Source organism: Hypanus sabinus, chromosome 5 (genome assembly GCF_030144855.1).
Source record: "Hypanus sabinus isolate sHypSab1 chromosome 5, sHypSab1.hap1, whole genome shotgun sequence".
Taxonomy (NCBI): Eukaryota; Metazoa; Chordata; class Chondrichthyes; order Myliobatiformes; family Dasyatidae; genus Hypanus; species Hypanus sabinus.
Window position 1 is genome coordinate 53,882,289 of NC_082710.1, and position 21,150 is coordinate 53,903,438.

Consider the following 21,150-nt stretch of genomic DNA (forward strand, 5'->3'; position numbering starts at 1 on the left):
TCAACGCAGGGGTCCCCCTGGGCTGTGCGCTGAGCCCTCTGCTCACATATGACAACATAGCCAAACACCCAAGTAATCACATTGTCACGTTCACCAATGATATGACAGTGGTGGTGCTCATCTTCAACAACAATAAGGTGGCCCACAGAGATGAGCTGGAAGAGCTTGAGACCTGATGCCAGGCAAACAATCACTTCCTCAAAGTCAACAAAAAAAAACAGGAGATGTTATTGACTTCAGGAGAACTTGCACCATTCACACACCTCACAGTGCGAACAGTTCCCAACTCTTGAGGGTGCACATCTCACAGAAACTTTCATGGTCCCAGGACATATCCTCCACAATCAGAAAAGCTTACCAATGCCTCTACTTTCTGAGAAGGCTGACGAGAGCTGGCCTACGTACTTTAGCACGCATGCCCTTCTACAGGTGTGCAGTAGAGAGAGCATTCTGACATGCTGCGTCAGTGCACGGTGCGGAATCTACACGCAGTGGACATGAAGGCTCTATGGAAGGTGGGCAAAATGGCCCAGCACACCACCAGCTCCAGAAAGGTGTCGGAAGAAGGCCAGCAATATCACAAAGGATCCCATTGTGGTAAACTATGTATACCTGTCTGGACACGCCCCTCTGCTGACTGCTCCTGTGGCTCCTCCCACAGACCCCTGGATAAAGGTGATTGGGGCACTGCTCCTCCCTCAGTCTTTGAGATGTCATGCTCCCTTTTGCTGTTAATAAAAGCCTATCGTTCACTTCCAGTCTCCGAGAGTTATTGATGGTGCATCACCCATGAACCCTGCTCATGGTCTGTTTGTCCCACCCCAATCGGGGAGGAGGCTATGCAGCATCCACTCCAGGACCACTGACTCAAAAAGCAGTTATTTTCCCTGAGCTGTAAGGCTGACCAACACCTCCAACCACTAACCCATCACTACCAATTAATCATTTCCTGTCAGAATCACATTATCTACAGACACTCCTGTGCCAAGCATCACTTTATGGTCATATATTCAATCCATATATATACGCCATATTACATCTTTAAAGTATTTTTATTGTGTTCTTTATCTTATTGTGTTTTTTTTCAGCTGTTTTTAATCCAGAGTAACAATTATTCCCTCTCTTTTACATTTGTGTTATGGAATTTCCCTCAGGATCAATAAGGTATGTCTGTCTGTCGAAAATGACATAATCTTGAATCTTGAATCTCTCTGTATATCACTGTTCCTGAGGGCCCGGATACTGTTCTTTACTTCCCCCTTATATTTAAACTCCCAAATTGTAACATCATACTCGTGCCAATTTAATTTACAACTGCCACTTCTCTGCCCTTGTCTGCAAGTGGTCTATATCCTTTGATAACCAAATATACAAGAGATAAAATTTGTATGGTAAATTTAAAAGAAATCCTTGAAAACATTTCAAATAGTTCAATTTAATATCAGAGAATGTATAGGGTATACAACCTGAAATACTTACTCTTCTGAGGCATCCACGAAACAGAAAACCCTCCAAAGAATAGATGACAGAAGCATTAAGATTCCGAAGCCCCCTCCCCCCTCCCGCACACAAGCAGCAGCCACAACATCAACACTCCCCCCACTTAAAATTCACTGTATTTGAACATGGCAGATGTTTGTTTCATTGACATCAATAATGTCTGAAAATAGAGAATACCTGGCCTTGAATGATCCACATATGGTTGATGAAACAGCATGGTTGTGGGAAGTAAATGCCACTCCATTCATTAGGGATCAACAATGTCTCTCTTAACAGCATTGTTGTAGCTGCAGCCAACATTTAGGATAGTGGTCCTGCTGGACAATTGTGTGCTGCAGGTGATACGACTGTCCAGGGAATCTTAAAGAATGATTTGCTTAGCTCATGCACCTCGCAGGAAGGGAGAGCACAAATCTACAAGAAAGCAAACTAGGAGGAGGTCCAGGGAAAGCCTTACTCAGATTCACTTGTGTAATGCTCTTAAAAAACTGAAAGGAGTGCAACTCAAGATTAGAACAAATATTAAAGTTCAAAGCTTCAAGTTCAATGTAAATATTGTATCAAAGTACGTGTTATATGTTACCACGTATTAATTTGAGATTCATTTTCTTGTAGGCATTTACAGGAAAAAATACAACAGGATTTATGAAAAACAAAGACTGATAAACAACCAATGTGCAAAAGAAGAGACATTATAGAAATTAAAAAATACTGAGAACATAATTTGTAAAGAGTCCTTGAAAGTGAGTCTGCAGGTCATAGAATCAGTTCAGAGCAGTGGTGATTGATGTTATCCGCACTGGTTCAAAAGCCTAATGGTTGTAGGTTAGTAACTGTTCCTGAACTTGGTGGTGTGGGACCTAAAGCTCAGTGTCCAAACCAATTGAATAATCCAGGATATGAGTCAGCACCATCAGTTCTAAGTACCAGAGACTGCAGATGGTTTTCCATTTGCTGAAATCAGATAGGCTATTGATTTGAAGAACCCCAAAAAAGGATTACAGAAGAACATGCTTTTCAATAATGGTATGAAAGTTTGACCACTGAGCTGTTGTATCTGGATAAGATGTTCTATAAAAAGCATCCTATCCAGATGCACCACAGCTTGGCATGGCAAGCTCTCTGCCCGAGAGCACAAGAAGCAAACGGGAGTTGTGGACCAAGCTCAACAGATCACAGAAACCCACCTCATCTCCATAGACTTGGTCTATACTTCTCACTGCCTCACTAAAGCAACCTACATATTCATAGACCCCACCCACTCAGGACTTTCTTTTTCCTACCCCTTCCATCAGAAACAAAAGCCTGAAAGTATCTACCATCAGGCTCATGGACAGCTTCTATCCTATTGTGTGTAAGCCTATTGAACGATCCTCTACTATGATAAGATGGATTCTTGACTTCACAATCTACCTTGTCGTGGCTTCGCACATTATTGCCTGCTTGTACTGTACTTCTGCTGTAACTGTAAGACTTTATTCTGCATTCTTTTATTGTTTTATCCAGTTCTGTGTAATGAACTTATCTGTATAGATGGCATGCAAGATAAAGTAATTCTCTGCACCTCAGAACATGTGTCAGTGATAAAGAACTTCACCAATTTACAGAGGACAGGGAGCAGGAGTAAGCTGCTCAGCTCCATGAGGCATTCATTGAGATCGCAGCGATTTCCATCTTGGCCTCAACACCACTTTCTTGCTTTCCTCTCCTACACTTTGACTTCTTTGTAATTTAAATGTCTGCGAGCCTCTACTTTGAATCCAGCCACACCACCCACTGTAATACATAATTCTAAAATTCACAACACTCTGGGCAAATAAATTTATCTCAATGTCCATCTTTAATAAACATTTGTTTTCCCTGTATTTATTGGTATAAATAAATACCAGTTCAAATGAGGTCGCTGGGCAAAAGAGAGGAATTGCACAACATTAAGTCCTTTGGAGCTGATGCCATACTGTGTGAAACCTGGATAATTCTTCCTATCTGCAATTCAAAGATCTCCCATCATGGCTAGATATGCCCACAGCTTATGTTTGGCTGGCAAACATTCATCTCATTGAAAAGCTGCACAATACTTTCAGGAATCGTCATAGGGACATAGAGATCTAGCATCGAAGTAGGCCCTCGGTCCCACTAAGTCTATGCTGGCCATCAGGCACCCATTTTTTTTCAGTAATCTTATCCTCTAACTCATTTCATTTCCAATACTCCACCAGTCATCAGATTTTACCATTTACTGGCACACTAGAGGCAATTTACAGAGAGGGGCCAATTAACCAACAAACCTGCCTGTTGTTTGAATGTGGGGAGAAACTGGACCAATGGGAGAACACAAAAACTCCACACGGACAGAGGCTGGGTCACTGATGTTGTGACTCAGCATTTCTACCAGCCGCGCTCATTCCTCAGTTTGCCTCTATCCTATCGTACACATGAAGGAAGGTTTAAATATTCATCACCACTCTTTGTAATATTCAATATTTTGCTTCAAGGGGGCGATAATTTTCCTGTTCACTGCTTCATATGTTTTTTCATGGAACAGTTCAATCTCCCAGGACAATTCCAGGAAGTACTTTAGAGAGGTTAGAGTGGTTAGAACTCACACGCCATTTGCTATACGTTGAACGTGTTCTTTCTGTACTTGAGAGGACTCTCTTAACTTACTTGAACATTGTGGCATTTTAAGTTATGACCCTTTCACACCTGCATAAGAATTTCTCTGATTTCCTCACCAATGGCGTTATACCCTGTAAATAATGTTATTAAATAGCATTCTCCAGGATGCTTGAAAATAGCAAACAGATTTTTGTTCTCAAAGCTATCTGGGGAATCCATTTCTCAGCAACAGCATTTTTTGTTTGGGTTGTAAATGTTGCTGAAAGCCTGAATAACATAATTCTTCTATCTGCAGTCCTTTACTGTGACAGCAACCCTGTTCATATAGAACAGATGATGATTAACGCAAGACGGGGGCACGGAACAGAATGCCTCTGCATTATTGGCATTTCATGAAGCACTTGAGATGTGTCAGACAGCAAATTAAACTTAAACAAAGCCGAGCTCCTCGAAGCATGCAGACCTCTTTAGTTCCACACAACACACTTGTATATTTACTTGCCACCTGGCTTTCCTACTTTTATGTGAGACGAGCATTAAACTGATTCTACTTGGAACTCAAGATGGTTTCTCAAGATGATGCACCTGATACTAAAAAGCAGTTCACAGGATTCTGAAAAGAAGAATTGCTCCCTTAGGACATCTTCTACTTTTTGTTATAACCCAGAATTCCACTTAACACTCTCATAACTTTGACTCGTTCTGCTCTGCATTTGCCAGCTCTGTGACATAAGCTGAACTGCTGAGGTCAAGAGGTTAACAGGCACTCTCATGTGCTTTGGCCATCATGATCGACACCAAATCATGAAATGATAATAGCTACCAAGCCATAAGAAGATCAATTAAAATACTTCTCTGTGCAGAGGTTTATGGTGAATTTCATTTGAACATAGCCTCCCTTTGTTATATATTTAATGCATATGGGAATGACAGGTTGTTTCTCATCCCAGTACTGGTAACTTGATGATCATCGCTGCTTTGAAAACATGTTGTTTCTTGGCAGAGTGCACACACTGCAGCTAGACAAAATACTAATGTGCAACAGTCCGAAGCTGGCTCCTGCTGTGCGCCCACTACAAATCAAGTGCATCAAGGCATTTTATTTGTCAGTTATAAATGCTTCTCTGTACATTAGGCTACTTTACGTGTTGAAATGTGAGCTGAGTTGAAAAGTGAAGGCAGAAAGGTTACTGTTCTGTGAATTTACAAAATAATAATTTAAATATCAAATATGTAGATTGTGTGCCAAGGTTGTAAAGGAAATGATTTCTATTGTAAGAAAGACACATCATTCTGAAGCTTAGTTTATGTCTTTCAGACTGACGTTTTAATGAGAATATTCATTGATATAAAATGTCTTGTTAATAATAATGTTAATTAAACATTTGCCAATGCTATATAATTTCACATATTATTTTGTCTTATTTTCTCCCCATCAATTATTGTTTAAATGCACTAAAATAACTTGCCAATAACAAGTCTACCATGAGGTATGTATAACCAGCTATTTATCCACTGTGGCTATGAGCAATTAAAGCTCAAAGCTCTGTGTCAACCTCCTTCACTACCGAAATTTGCCACTTGCGGTGTTTAGGATTTGAAGTTATCTTGGTGATGTAAGAAATGCTGGACTAGAACTAGTATTTGACAATTCCCAGCTCTGAACTCTCAGTAGGCTATCTGTACTCCAAGTTAGTAAAGCTTGTCTGCGTCTTTTCTGACCGATTCAGATCAGGTACATTCTTCTTATTATTAATGGCGTACTTAGAGATGAAGCACGGTAACAGGCTTTTCTGGCCCAACGTCCCCATGCTATCCAATTACGCGAATGTGCCCAACTAGCCTATTAACCCGTACTTCTTTTGGATGTGGGAGGAAATGGTGCACCTGGAGGAAACTCATGCATTCATGGGGAGACTGTACTAACTCCATACAGCAGCAGAATTGCATCTGGTTCGCTGGTGTTGTATTGTTACGCCCAGTATTATTCTACCTTGCTGCCCCCTGAAGAACTAATTCCTGGTGAAACAAAACTAACAGGTTTTTATTAGGAATTATCAGCAGCAAATCGGAGGATTATGGCTGATCTGTGTTAATTGGTTTTCTCGCTCAATATCTATTTGTCATTTATTATCCTTAAAACACCTAGTGGATGTTGGAATGGATGGAACTTCTAAAGAAGGAAAAGAACATACTTATCAACCAATATTAGATCTTAAAGTAACTAACACTAATTGAATTGCTACAGTGGAATATAAATGCAAATATTTTCTTTGTAGACTGTTAAGGTGTCACAGAAAATGTGGTTCAGTTCCAGCTCTTTTAAAAGAATTACCTTTTGCATTACTGTCTTATTCCTAATACAATGCCTATTGCAAGGGTCAGATGTCAAGCACGTGAATGGGGAGGCTTCCTCAAGCGAGCCAGCTGAATTTAATTAGAGCCTCTGTGCTGAGGATGTTGGCCTGTTGAGCACGCTGACATTGCAATATCCATCCTGTCAGTGTATCTGTGGGATTTTGTGCAAAGTGTTAAAGATTAAGAGGTTAGCTTGAATGTCACACATACATGGAAACATCGAAACATACAGTGAAACCTGTCATTCGCATCAGGGACCAGTGCAGTCCAAGTATTGCCAAACTTCCAGTGCTAACATTGCGTGCCAACTTACCAACCCTAACCCATACGTCTTTTGAATATGGGGGGAAACCGCGGCACTCAGGGGAAACCGGCAAGATCACGAAGAGATTGTAGAAGCTCCTTATAGACAGCTGAGGGAAATAAACCTGGGTAGCTGACTGCTACACTGTACTTTAAGGTGTCTACTGTGTTAGTCCATCATGCTGATGCATATATGACAATGGGATCACATAGACTATAAGCTTATAAACATAGACCATATAGATACATAAACTATAAGCTTTGTACTTGAACTAAGGTCTTTACCACAGACTCTCCAGGGCTGTCGTGGTATGTTGTGGGCAAAAGAAAATTTCTTCACCGGTGTCTGCTTTCACTAAGATAGAAGAGTGGTTCAAGCTTTCCAGTCTCTCATTATAGAGCTTTACTGTTGAGGGAAATGTTGAAAAATCTTGAACCAGCCATCATTATTAGATCAGTGTTTGCCATGATAATCAAAACCTTCAGGACTGCTCATCAATGGTTACTCATACAGTATCATCTCGTGAATTCCCCAAAAGTACTTGCTTGGAAGGAAGAACGAAGGAAAGGCTCTCTCTTTATTTACAGTGTAATGCGTTGGTCCTTTTCTATTTTCCCAGGTCCATTAGATACTTCCAAACTTACAATTGCATAGAGGAACCCCATCAGAAATTACATCAGAGATCAATAGACTTCTGAATAGTAACAAGATCAAACTATTTTGATATAGCACACAGACATGACACTGGGGTAAAAATAGATCAGTCAATCTTATTGAAAGGACAATGAGGAGCCAAGGGACTACTACATGGTAACCGTAGGCAACCTTCCACTTCCTACATTTAAAGTAGTGGGGGACACTTTGCAGATGATAATAGGAGATTTAGGACATGCACGAGGGTCAGAATTATTGTGCAGGCATTGGTATAACCCAGTTCAAGTATAATCGTATTTGATATCTCTGTTCTTTTTCAGTCTTTGATGATTTTGCAGTGATAATCAATTTATATCAATGCTGATCATGGCTTGATTAATTTTCTGTGAGGTTGCAGAGGAGAATGGATGCCCTGTGAAAAGGCACTTGAAGAGTTAACTTTTGGTCCATTTGCTGGATCCTACATATTTATATTGTCAGTCTCCTTTCCTACGTCATGCTGAAGACCCATATATAATGATGGCCTCTTATAATATCCCTGTTTCATCAAGTACCTAACAACACAGGCTGCCTGGGCTTTATTGGAAGATGACACCAGACAAAAGCAACTATTGGCATTACTGCTTTCGGATTCTAATTATCCCCTTTTGGAGGCTTCAGTCTTGCCCATGAACATTGGTTCCTAGAAGGAATCACTGGCCAACTGGTCTGAGCAGCTAGATTCTACCACAGGACAAAAGACAATTGCAGGCTCATAACTGTCATGAGATCACATGCAAGGACCCACAGCCAACAAAGTTGCAGTAAAATACACTTCTAGAAGCTCCATGTGAACTGCAGAGCTTTATCTGTAGGAATACGATGAACAGCCAGTCACCCATGAAATCCCAATGGACTGAGGGTACTAGTGCTTCTTATTACAGCTTGGAGGAAGTGGATGCAAAAAATATCCAGGCCTACAGTGAATTTAACAGTATTTTACAGTATTTCCTCCAACCTCACAGCATGACGTCGATTTCTCTAACTTCTGTAACTTCTCCCCCACTCTCTTCTTTCTTTATCCATTCCCCATTTTGGCTCCCCTCTCACCCCTTTTCTTCTTACCTGCCCATCGCCTCCCTCTGCTGTCCCTCCTCATTGCCTTTCTCCTGTGATCCACTCTCCTGCTAGATTATTTCTTGTTCGGCCCTTTGCCTCTTCCTCCTATCACCTTCTAGCTTCTCACTTCATCCACCCCTCCCCCACTCACCAAACTTCCCCATCACCCAGTTCCACCTCGTGCTTCCCAGCCTCTCCTTCCTTGCTCTCCCCCCCACCCCCACACCTTCTTATTTTGGCTTCTTCCCCCTTCCTTTCTGCTCCTGATGAAGGCTCTCGGCCTGAAACAGTGACTGTTCTTTCCTCGCCATTGATGCTGCCTGACATATTGAGTTCCTCCAGCATTTTGTGTGTGTTCCTCTGGATCTCCACATCTGTGTAAGCTCTTGTGTTAATACATGGATTGATCTGTGGTCTCGATGCAGGTTAAGAGATGCAGGATCTGCAGTAGGCAGGAAAATTGAAGCCTCTCTGTGCACTGCTCAATGTCACAGGGCTGCAAATCTTCATGCTGTACATGTTAGCTCCACTTGGAGAGTTTAATAACCATTTGTTGTTGAAGCTTTATTCCTATACCACTTTAAGAATTGCGTACTGCTCCCTGTACGATTGTAATAATGGTGAAAATGTTAAAATCTATGTGCTTCCATAAAAAGCACAATAAATAACAATGATTATGTAAGCTTTTTGTTTATATTAATAGCAATTTCCCAGGGATTGAGATCTCCATTGAATAGCCCTCCTAAATTCAAATAATCTAAAGATATATGAAAATCACAATTAGCTAGCTGCGAAATGTTTCCCAAGTCTTTGTGACATTTTAAATAAGAGTTGATGCGGACTTCTTTAAGTTGTACAGGAAAGCATTTGTACCTTTAAGGGCTATGGGAGGGTTGAGGATGTGGAGGTGGCAACACATTTGAAATGAAATGGCTTGGAGTACTGAAAATTCTTGCACATATGAAATCTGTAGATAAAATAGTTAAATGCTCAGGTCGACATTTTTGAGCCTTTTTCTGTAATGTCATGGTTTTTTTGTGAGATTACATCAAGTTCAATTGGCACATCTACATGATGAAGTAAGATAATACTATGTATTTCACATGCTGGTCAATGTCTCATGAGATTAAAGCATATGTGACATTTTATTGGCAGAGAGCAACCGGGAAACAAATGTGCAGTGGTGGTGTGTTGTATGAAATAATTAGGTGCATAAAGGATGTATTGAACTAAATTATTCAAACGTGGTAAGGCAGCTTCATTTTGACTCCACGGTGCCAAATTTGCAGGATTTAAACCAGCAATGGTATTTGGAAATCCTTACACTATTTCTTCCCTTGGCTCTTGCCAGATATTACATTAAGCTAACTATGAACTCAATAAGCAGTACTTAAGTAATGAAAAGCAATTATTTTTCTGCTTATAGAATTTAGATTATGAAAAAGCTCTTCAAAATAATGATTTTTATGGCTCTGGTTATGAGTGTTACACAAAAGGAAATCTATGGACCAGGCACACACCTCCACCACGAAAGAGTGCAAATATGAAAAATAAATGATTTAATTGCATACTTTTATTAAAGTTTCTAATAACAACATTAAACAGAAACACCCAGGTGAAAGTAGATACAATTAAAGGCATTTGTAACAATTAAGGCCAATATTCATTAGAATGCCTAATATGGGAACTGCAGACTTTTCCACACTTGGTCAGGAGGTGCCTGACATCCAAACAGTTGAGAAGTCTTGTGAGGCAGCTTGAATGCTCCTTCTGCTTTGAGTGGTAGTGGGCCAGAAATTCCCAGGAGTAAGTTTATATTATAACAACATCAGGTAAATATGTACATGGAATTTTGTAATGTCCACCTTGTTGCAAAGTCATTCAATTTCAATAAAAAGTAATTTACAAATGAAAATTGTGGATTTACCACTGAGAAATCTCTCTTTTGGACCCCACACTCCACCACCCAGTTCACTACCCTTGTCTAATCTCCCATCCAAGCACACAATCTTATCCCACATCCTCATTATCCCACAATCTGGCTTTCCACACCACAATGACCACTGATCTACCAAGTGGAAGTGCTTCCCTCTCCATGAGCTACCAATCCACCCATTGGCAATCTCTGTCCAATGAACTTTAACCTACTACCAGCTGTCTCTCCCATCTCCACTGAGCATCTATCAATACCTGGCACTCTCTCCTCCCATCAGCAATCACGACCGATCACTCACATCCCGTGCTGTCACAACCGACGAGCAGTCTGCTCCTGACTCACTCTCCCTCCTGCCATATAAATAATGCAAATGAATGAATGGATATTGGAATGAGTGGAAGAATGCTCTCGATGATATCAGAGGGTCTTGTCAGAGGATGGAGAACTCTAACATTGAAAGATGTGGTCCTTGTGCTAGAGAGACGCTCCATGGCTGCAGCCTGATACATTTGGCGGGAGGTTGCTGGGGAAGCTCAGTAAGACTTGAGTGCACACTTTGATTGCTCATGCTGCAGCCAGAGGCCTGCGCCCACTACCCCTGTTCTGGAGGGCTGGAGCAAAAGTAGACTGGGTGTCTGCACCTAGAGTATGGAGCTTGTCTAGCCTCCTTACTGTGGCAATGACCAGTGAACTATGCAAACTAGGAGTCTTTGCAGGCTGGAATTCTCCTGAGGCTGGGAAGCTGGGATGTTCATCATACTGATCTCACAGACAAAGCTGTTTAGGGACACACACGAGGTTATATTTGAGACTACAGTAGGTCTTCATTGTTAGCGGGGAACAAAAGAGTGCGCATTGGGTGTTGGCACTTCAAAAAGCATAGTTTCACAGGAGAAAGGACTGCTAACAGCTGATTGTTCTATGAGTAACTAAGAACAGCCATTTTCAGACCAGTGAGGTGAACATCTCACGTTGATGAATTTTGCATGTTTCACTAACGCTGACATCACGTAGGGGTTTTTACATCAGAAAGACAGTGGCAGGAAGAATGAAAATCCCACCAAACTTGAGGAAAAGTAATACATATAAAGTTACCCAATAATGTATTCATACTTTTCAACTATAAAAAACTTTTTTTAGCAGTTACCTAAATAAATTTCAATCACTATTGGTGAGACTAATATGCTTTGTTAAAATATCCACAGCCGCAGAAAACCACCTGATATACCTCTGTAAAATACGACTGAACAACTTCTTTATCTACACTTGATTACCAAACAGAGCAAGCAGCAGGAACCTCAAACAGTTTTGTGTTTATGCAAAACCTCCACCTGTCAACTGCACAATGCTTGCTTAGACTGAACATTGACATCTATTTGATTTTACGTGTGTTTAATGGAAAATGAAATAAAACAGAAAAGAGAAGGAATTGAAGTTAATTCTGATGGGATAAATGAAGAAGAACAATAAGAAGCCCATTGAGTCGATCATCACTGAGCTTGTGTTGGAGCTTCAATGTAAATTTATGTAAACACCAGCCTGCAAACTTAGTCAACAAACACAGTAGTCAATGCACTTTCACTCACAACATTGCAGTAAACCATCATCATTACAAACAGAATACTATATCATTTAAATTAAATCCACATTCCTGCTTTGATTAATTTATGCAAAAATCATGGAAATAGAGTCATTTGTTTTATCTGGTAAACTCCAGATGGACGGTGGTTCCACAATGCCTGATGACATTAGTGAATGACTTTTAAACAGAAGGGTGAACTGGCACTATTGTTCATTCAGCTTATTAACTGCACAGTGTTCGGAAGGCAGGAGATCAGACAAGTCAGTGACACAGAAAAGGGACTGACTAAAAAGCAGTGCACACAAAATGCTGGAAGAACTCAGCATCCGTGGACATGCCCTGAAGAAGTGTCTCAGTCCACAACGTCGCCTTCTCTTCCGTGGACCTGCTGAGTTCCTCCAGCATTTAGTGTGGGTTTTGGATTTCCAGTATCTGGTGTTTCTGACTAAAATGTTTGGAGCTGTAATTCAAAATTTCTCATGTTTCTGACTAAAATAGTTGGAGCTGTATATCAAAACAACATTTATGGAAGCCTCTGAAGATTAAATGACCCTCAAAGTTCACTAAGAATCATTGCCAAATCTGTTCCCCACTTTCCCAGACAACAGTTTAGAACACATTTAGTTGGAGTTACAAATGGCCAATTTATGATCTACAACTGATCATAGATTGTGGGTGGACTGAGTGTTGGCATTATTGATGATATCAAAAATGCACAGGGAACGCTTTGGCTTTAGCTAGTCTATATTACATTAATGGGACTCTGGGCTGCATCTGACTCCTAAATTGAGCTCTATCTGAAAAAGAGACAGATTCTTGATAGGGGATTGTAATTGATTTTGTTTCTTTGAATTCCATGCTTTTGTATAGCCCAGAGCTAAAATTAGGTCGGAGGTGAAAACAGATCCTCAGACTCCAGCTTGAAAAGTAAGAAATGCAAAATTGATTTTATGACTAAATGAGCAAATATCACTTTGGGTCTGAATGAGTATTATGCTGGAAATTATGTCAATGTGTGTGCTTATGACATTGAAGGTAGCTCATCTGGTCAAATTGAATAAAAAAAAGATGTGATTGACTTGAGTTTCCAAAGTGATCCAATTCAACTTAGAAAACTCAGTATATCTAATTTATGCCAGGTTTATTTTCATTAACCTAGAGTTGAAAGGAAAAGGAAAATGCTAAGTAATTTGATAAAGGAGAAAGATCATTATTAATCTGAAACATTAACCCTGTTACTTCCTCTTCAGATTCTGTCTGAGCTGCTGAATATTTCCAGTATTTTCAGATTTTGTTTCCAATCTCAAGCACCTGCAGTAATTTGCTTTTAGAGAAGGCATATCTTTGCTGATTAGAGCACTTTGAAGCTTTTCAGCATTATCATCTTGGTACCTCTGCACCAAAACTGCTTGTCAGGTTTGGCCACCTCAAACAGCACTTAGAATTGCTGTACCACATTTTCAGAGACCCGCGTTCAATCTTGACTTTGGGAGCTCCTCATGTAGAGTTTGCAAATTCTCCCTAAGACCATGTGCACTTTCTCCAGCTGTTTAAATTGCCCCTCGAGAATGGGTGAGTGATAGAATCTGGGGCAGTTGATGGGTATATGGAGGAAATAAAATAAAATTACAGCATTTGGTTGCTTGCTGGGTGGAATGGACTTGGTGGTCTGAAGGGCCCATTTCTAAACTGTCTGCCTCTCTATGACCAGTGTACCTCTATTTGTCAGCGATCATTAAAAGTCTATATATACAGTGCACACTGTGACCCACAAATGAGGAAGCACATGCACAATCCAAAGGATCCACCTGGTGTTTGACTTCAGAGCACACTTATCAATATGGCACTTCTAAGAAATGTTGCCATCTAAATGTGAAAAGCAGTGAAGTGCAAAGCCACTGCACCTCCAATAAGGACTTTGACCAAGAAGCTTCAGTGTTCAGGCTCTTTGTGTCCATCTGGGAATTGTCCAAGGATATTACTTCCCTTGCTTTGTACACCTTCTCCCTATTGTGACAAAACTTTGATCCTATGATTTTATCGCTACCATGAGGCTAATCAAGGAACCTAAAAATGTCTAGCTTATAACAATTACATGGGATTTTATAGGATAGCGATGCAGCAAGTGACTAGAAAGAAGCTGGAATTACTGCTGAAGCAAGTGGCAGCATGCCTGACACAGAATGCTATCACAGCAAAAACAAATGAATTACTTATCCAAAACAACCACTGTTCACGTACAGCAGCTGCTCACTACAAGCATGACTAGTAAAGACTCATAACAATGGTCAAAATTTGTAACTGAGGGAAAGAGTCTCAAACGTGTGTGAAGCAGCATGGAAATCATAGCTAACAGTGTTAGAAAAATTGTTGCAGGGAGGTAAGATCAAAATGCAAATTCAGAGCTGTACTTTGAATGACAAAAACAGTGAATAATTTGTAGTATATGTCTGTAACAGAAACTTTAAAAATAAATGTTACCCAGAGACACTGAGGAAATATCCTTAGTGCTTTGTTTAATATTGTTTGAGAGTTATAACACACAATACAGTACAATAGAGGGCCTTCAGCCCACAATGTTGTGCCAACCAAATAACTTACTCGAGAAACCTAGAATTACCCTACCCTCTACCATGGCCCTCTATTTTTCGAAGCTCCTTGTACCTATCTGAGAGTCTATGAAAAGACCCTATTGTATCCGCTTCCACCACCTGTCCCAATGCATAACAGATAAATAAGGGAAGCATGACTTAGTAATAGGTATACAGTCAATGAACCTCTCCATTACTTTCTGATCAATTCTGGTGTATGATGCAGCAATGACTTTGGGAGCTGTGACTGAAAGTTGGCCTCTAATCCCTAATGGTGTCACTCTGACACTTGTAAGCAAAACCACAGCAGCGTAAGTGTCTTTTCAATTCACCTAAATGGGACGTCATTTCATATACGGTGTACCTATTGGGATGGACCACAGCATAGCTCCATGCACCGTGGAACTCATAAGGTGATTGAAGGTTTTTGCCCTATGATTGAGATCCAGTTTTCAGTACACATTAATACATACTTAATCTCTGGAGAACAGTTTTTAAACCTTATTTATTTTTTAATTTTTGGAGAAGTTGTTCTTTTTGTCACATAAGCAGGTAGCAAACATCTATGGGAGCATTCACAGATTTTCGTTACATAATAAACTATACCAGGTGTTCAGTGAGCTGGAAAGGAACCTTTCATTGCAGACTTTAACAGGTTTTCCTAGAATTCTAATGTTGTTAAGTGACCATTCATGTCATAAATTTAAGTTACAAAATTGCTCTGGTATGTTCTGATACACCCTATATATTGTATTTCAGCACTGCAGTGGTGCAAAATGTAATATAATGTCAGCAAATCTGTCAGGGACCAGAATTCTGATGCTGTCAGAGAATTATTTCCATCGGCTTCAAATCAGGTGCAAGTAAGGTTATGAAGTTGTGCTATGGTGTTTCAGGAATACCAGCAGCCAATCTTCATGGAGAGATGGCATCACTGGTGCTCACTCTGACCAACAGTTTCTCCCTGTCCATCTCATTCCTGATTAAATGGAGTTATGGTGGAGAGTCAGGCATTTGATCCAAGTATGTTCTTACCTACCTGTATCAGGTTCAAATAAGGTCTGAACTAGCATGAGGAACATGTCACTAATTCCAAAAGTAGGGTAATACTATTGATAGTTATTTGATCACTGGATATTAATATATATATATATATTGAGAAAATGGAAATTCAGTTTTTCTCAAAATAAGGAATGTTATGGGGAGATTTTGTGAGGAATTCAAGATTATTGATATCTGTAACTCAGGTGATCGATGCTACACATTTTCCAAATTATTTCCATTATGATATCTGTTGAAAATCTACAAGCACTCAATATTTTTTCTTCAGTGCCTCAAGCAAAGTCCTGCCTATCTGCAGGTGAGAAAAGTCCCAGCAAAATTCATGTAAGCCATTGCTTACAACACATTATTCCCTCAACTTTTTCCAATGATCAACTATTCCTTACAAACATTTACTAAACATATTAGTCTGTATCTATTAATTCATATTCCTGGAGTCATGATAATTTATTATTGTTTCAATTTACATTCGAAGGAAGGTATTACTGGCAAAAGGAGAAAAGTAAATGTCTTGTGGCTGCTGTGGTGTAAAAGCAATGGATTGGGTTAAAATCTGCATTTTTGATTACTTAACTCCATGACTCCCTTGAGTTTATAAAATTGAGAATTGCATGATTAGCATCCTGCTACTGAATGAAATAATTTTCATGGAGCAATTTTTGAAGTATTTATGCTAACAAATACACATGAGTAGGTTGCACTGGCTGACAAACCATGTGCCTAATCCCGTGCACCCACGGTAGTGAAAGTGATGACTCCTTAATGCAATGAATGCATGGTGGTCACTAAGGAATCACTTAGGATTCCTGCCTCAAACAGTGTCACTAAAATATTACTGATTTAACATGAGCAGCTAAGATAAGATCTCAACTCACAAGTAAACCTTCTCAATTTCAGATCATAACCTGAACAATTTGCATCCACAAAGTACCTATTATAGAGATATCCACAAAACCCATTGTTTGGTACCTACATAGGCATTGCTTATAATCAGCCTTAACTCACAATTGGTTGAGTGAACTCAGCCTTTTTTCCTTGGAGTGATGGAGAATGAAAGGTGACCTGATAGAGGTGTATAAGATGATGAGAATCATTGATCACGTGGATAGTCAGAGGCTTTTTCTCAGGGCTGAAATAGCTAGCATGAGAGGGCACTTTTTTAAGGTGCCTGGAAGTTGGTACAGAAGAGGTGTTAGGTGTAAGTTTTTTAAGTTTGTAAGTGGTGGGTGTATGGAATGGGCTGCCAGCGACGGTGGTGGAGGTGGCTATGATAGGGTCTTCTAAGAGAGTCCTGATTAGGTACATGGTGCTTAGCAAAATAGAGGGCTATGGGTAACCCTAGGTAATTTCTAAGGTAAGGGTATGTTCGGCACAGCTTTGTGGGCTGAAGGGCCTGTATTGCACTGCAGGTTTTCCATCTTTCTAGGATTTTAATTCTTCACCTGCACGAAGCACATGCACAAACAAAAACACAATTTTCTCTACTAGGACAGCACAGCACATTAAAATTACCCGGATTTAGCCATGCAGGGGAATTGCTTTCCCATATGATTACACCCTGAAGGAGCAGTGATGGTGGTACTTTGGGAGGAAAGTGGCAGATTCCTTGCCCACAGGTGAAGCAGAAGTACTTTGGCAGGAAATAGGAGGTCATTCTATAATCTTGACATAGTCACAGCTTCTCCTTGTTTTTCAGTATTAACATAATGTTCTACCTGCAAACCCCCTCTATCCTTCACCAAATCAAAGGAGAACCCTATCATGATTTCCACTCCTGATCTCTTGAGCACCCTTAAATAGTCTCCAGAACTGGATAACCCCTCTGCACTCATTGGCCACAAAGTTCTGTTTTCTTGCATAATACGTCTCAGAGGTCAGTGGAGGGGTCTCATATTTGCCAACTAGATTAATGACATACATTAAGGGATTGATCCAAGCAGAAGTAGTTTACTTGGATTTTCAGAAAGCATTTGAAAAGGTGCTGTGCAAGAGGCTGCTAAACAAGATAAGAGCCCATGCAATGACAGGAAAGATACTAGCATAGATAGAAGATTGACTGACTGGCAGGAGGCAAAGAGTGGGAATAACAAGGGCCTTTTCTGGTTATCTGCCAGTGTTATTCTACTTTTCACATTATACATCAGTGGCTTGGATAATGGATTTGATAGCTTTATGGCCAAATTTGGAGATGATATGAAAACAGGTGGAATGGCATGCAGTGTTGAAAGAGCAGGACATTTGCAGAAAGACTTAGACAGAAAAAGAGAATGTGCAAAGAAGTGGCAGATGGAATACACTGTAGGGATTTGATGGCTCTGGGCCTGTACTCATTGGAGTTTAAAAGAATGAGCAGTTATCCCATTGAAACCTTTTGAATATTGAAAGGCACAGAGAAACAGTGAGCATAGAGTGGATGATTCCTATTAGTGAGGGACCAGAGAGCACAGCCTCACATTTTGTCCATCTGCCAAATCTTTGAACACTCATTTAACCCGTCCAAATCCTTTTAAGGAGCCTTTGCAAATTGCCTTCCCATCAACCTTTGAATTGTCACCAATTTTGGCTATAGTAAGACCATAAGACATAGGAGAGAACTTGGTCAAATGGATGATTGAGACTGCTCCACCATCTTATCATGGCTGACATTACTTTTCCTGCCATCTTCCCATAACCTTTGATGCCTTTACAAATCGAGAACCAATCAACCTCCACTTTAAATATTCTCAAGGACTTGGCCTCCATGGTCACTTGCAGCAGTGAATTCCACAGATTCACCATCCTCTCACTAAAGGAATTCCTGCTCATCTCTGTTTTAAAGGGTGGATCATGAATGTTGGAGGATAATGAATCTTTAAAGTCACTGCTCCCTTCCACGTATCAACAACCTAAAGGCAATCTATGAGAGAAAAGATTCTATGGCAATCTGCAACTCCTCTTGAATGTTGGGATCAGAACCACTTTGGAACTGTCTGAGCATGCATGGCAACATGCTGAGTTTGTGCTATGAGAATCTGAGCTTCTGCTGCAGCATCCAAATGTTGTTGAAATTGAAGCTGAGTTCATCATTCATCAGACACTTTTTTGATTGGAACTGTGGAACTGTAAGCTGTAATTTAAGGTATAGAGAAGAAAATAAGCCTCATAAACCTAAAATATTCATAGCTTGTGATTCAAAAGACAGCAAAAATAGTTAAACTGTTGCCAGCTGCACTTAAAATCTGTTCTGCCAAGAAGGCAATCTACAGAGCCAATAACACGGATTGGTTCCCGAAATAACAGTTGCTATCCAAAGACAATAAACTGGTTGGTTAGTATTCTTCAGAATTTAGAAGAATGAGGGATGATCATACTCAAACATCCCAGGTTGTGAGGGAGACTCGAGAGAGTAAATTTTAAGATGTTTGGAGAGTCTTGAACAAGGGACCTAATTACAAGATAAGGGGCTTGTCACTTTGAACTGAAGTGTTAGAGATATCTTTTCATAGTGAATATTTGCAATGTTTGCAATTTCCTACCAATGGGAGTTTACAGCCTGGTTCATTAGAAATAGTTAACATAGAGATGGATATATTTTTGAATGACCTTGGGATTGAGGGCTACGGGGATCTGGCATAGAGGAGAAGTTGAGTTGAGGCCATAGTAAATGGCAGGGAAGGCCTGCGGGACAACTCTTGTTCCTATTTTATTATGCCCCTTTCAGCTGGAGTAGGACACTTGGAATGAATTTGCAACTTTGCATTTCCTTGGTCGAGTGAGTTCAGGTTAACTGCGCCAGTTTACAATTCCCGCACCTTTATCGGCTTGAACTCTCCTCAACTATCAAATGGAGTGTGAAAGTTGAACCTAAGTGTACATAGTTTTGGCAAGTCTTCTCAGAAATTCCTTTACTTATACTCAACTGTCTGCTCTTAATTGAGGTTGACATTTACGTAGCTTACCAGTAAAGTGGCATGCAGGTATATGACTAAGCATCAGGAGTAAATTTAATAGGTAGTCGGAGATTCACTCATCCTCAGGATGGAGGCAGCTAATGTGGCTATAACTCCTTTAACAAGATGTGTCTTGTACTACACTTAATAAAGCATTCAGCTCAACTGAGCATTGCCAATATCCAGTAAGCAATGTGATGCACCATCAATAACTCACACTGAGACGTAGGCGAGATATCGGCTTTTATTGACTGGAAGAAGGAACCAGGAGTGAGTGTCTATCATACAAGGTCCTGGAGACTGAGGCCGATCTTCAGGCCGCAGGTCTCCTTTATACAGGGGCCTGTGGGAGGAGCCACAGGAGCAGTCAGCAGGGGCGTGTCCCGACAGGCACATAGTTCACCACACAATGATTCTGCATAGTGGCCAAGGCCAAGGGCAGCTGGTGGACATGTGCAGCATTGGATGGGTGCAATCGTGAAGAAAATTTCCATTGCTGATAGGAAACAGAAAGGTCTCCATAAGTGATTTCAGTTCATTCTGCCCCTTTGTTCACGTTCTTTATCGTCATTGAACAGCTTCTGACACTTTGTCCTGAGACACACATGCTGAGGGCCAGGTTGGAAGGAATACTTCAGACCAGTTTACATTAGCCTCTCCTGCAGTAGGACCTCAGGATAAGTAAGCTGGCTTCAGATTTTTGACTCTGAAGGTTTAATTAATGACATATACCCTCACTAGATGTGTGCAATTCTTTAATGAAAAACACTGAAACAATTTACATTGCCAATGCGCACACAGAACAATGACTGTTTTGTTTTCTCCCTAATCCAAGAAGCATATGAAGTTTATTATAGCCTCATCTTCAACCTACCCAATGGCATTCTTTCAATCCAACCTAGGTCAGGAATTAAACATTGGAGCCTTTCAAGGTTTCTGGAGCAAACTACATTATCCTTTCTGATCCTTCTTATTCACCAAGCAATCTTCAATGTCAGGGTGCCCCCAAACTTATGTCCTTAATTCCCAATAAATCACTCCTGATGTGGGACACCTCGAAAGATACATTTTCTTTGTTGGCTTCAGGCTACAAACTAGGGTGTCGGGGAAAGACTACCATTGGCTTTCATAGCTAAAGAAGCTACGTTGCACTCTGTATCAATAAAATAGAAGCCAACTAGTCTAACAACCAACAAGCTGTTCTTAAGTCCTATACATTCAACTTCAGTAGACATGTCAAGCAAGCTGCAAGATAACGCTTATCTAAGTATGCAAAGAAGTTGCAAAGTTTATTTTGAAACTCAAAAGCTTTCAATTTCTTGCCAACTATTTGCCATTACTGGATACTAATAAAGATGAAGTGCTTTTTAAGCTTCCAAATTCTTTCACACTTATCTGGAAACATCCAGTCTTACTAGATGTGCAGAATTTTTGCAGACAATATTCAAATCTCCCCTCCTCATCAGAATATGGAGCTGTACCTTACCCTGGATTGCTGCCATTTTATTCTGTTTAAA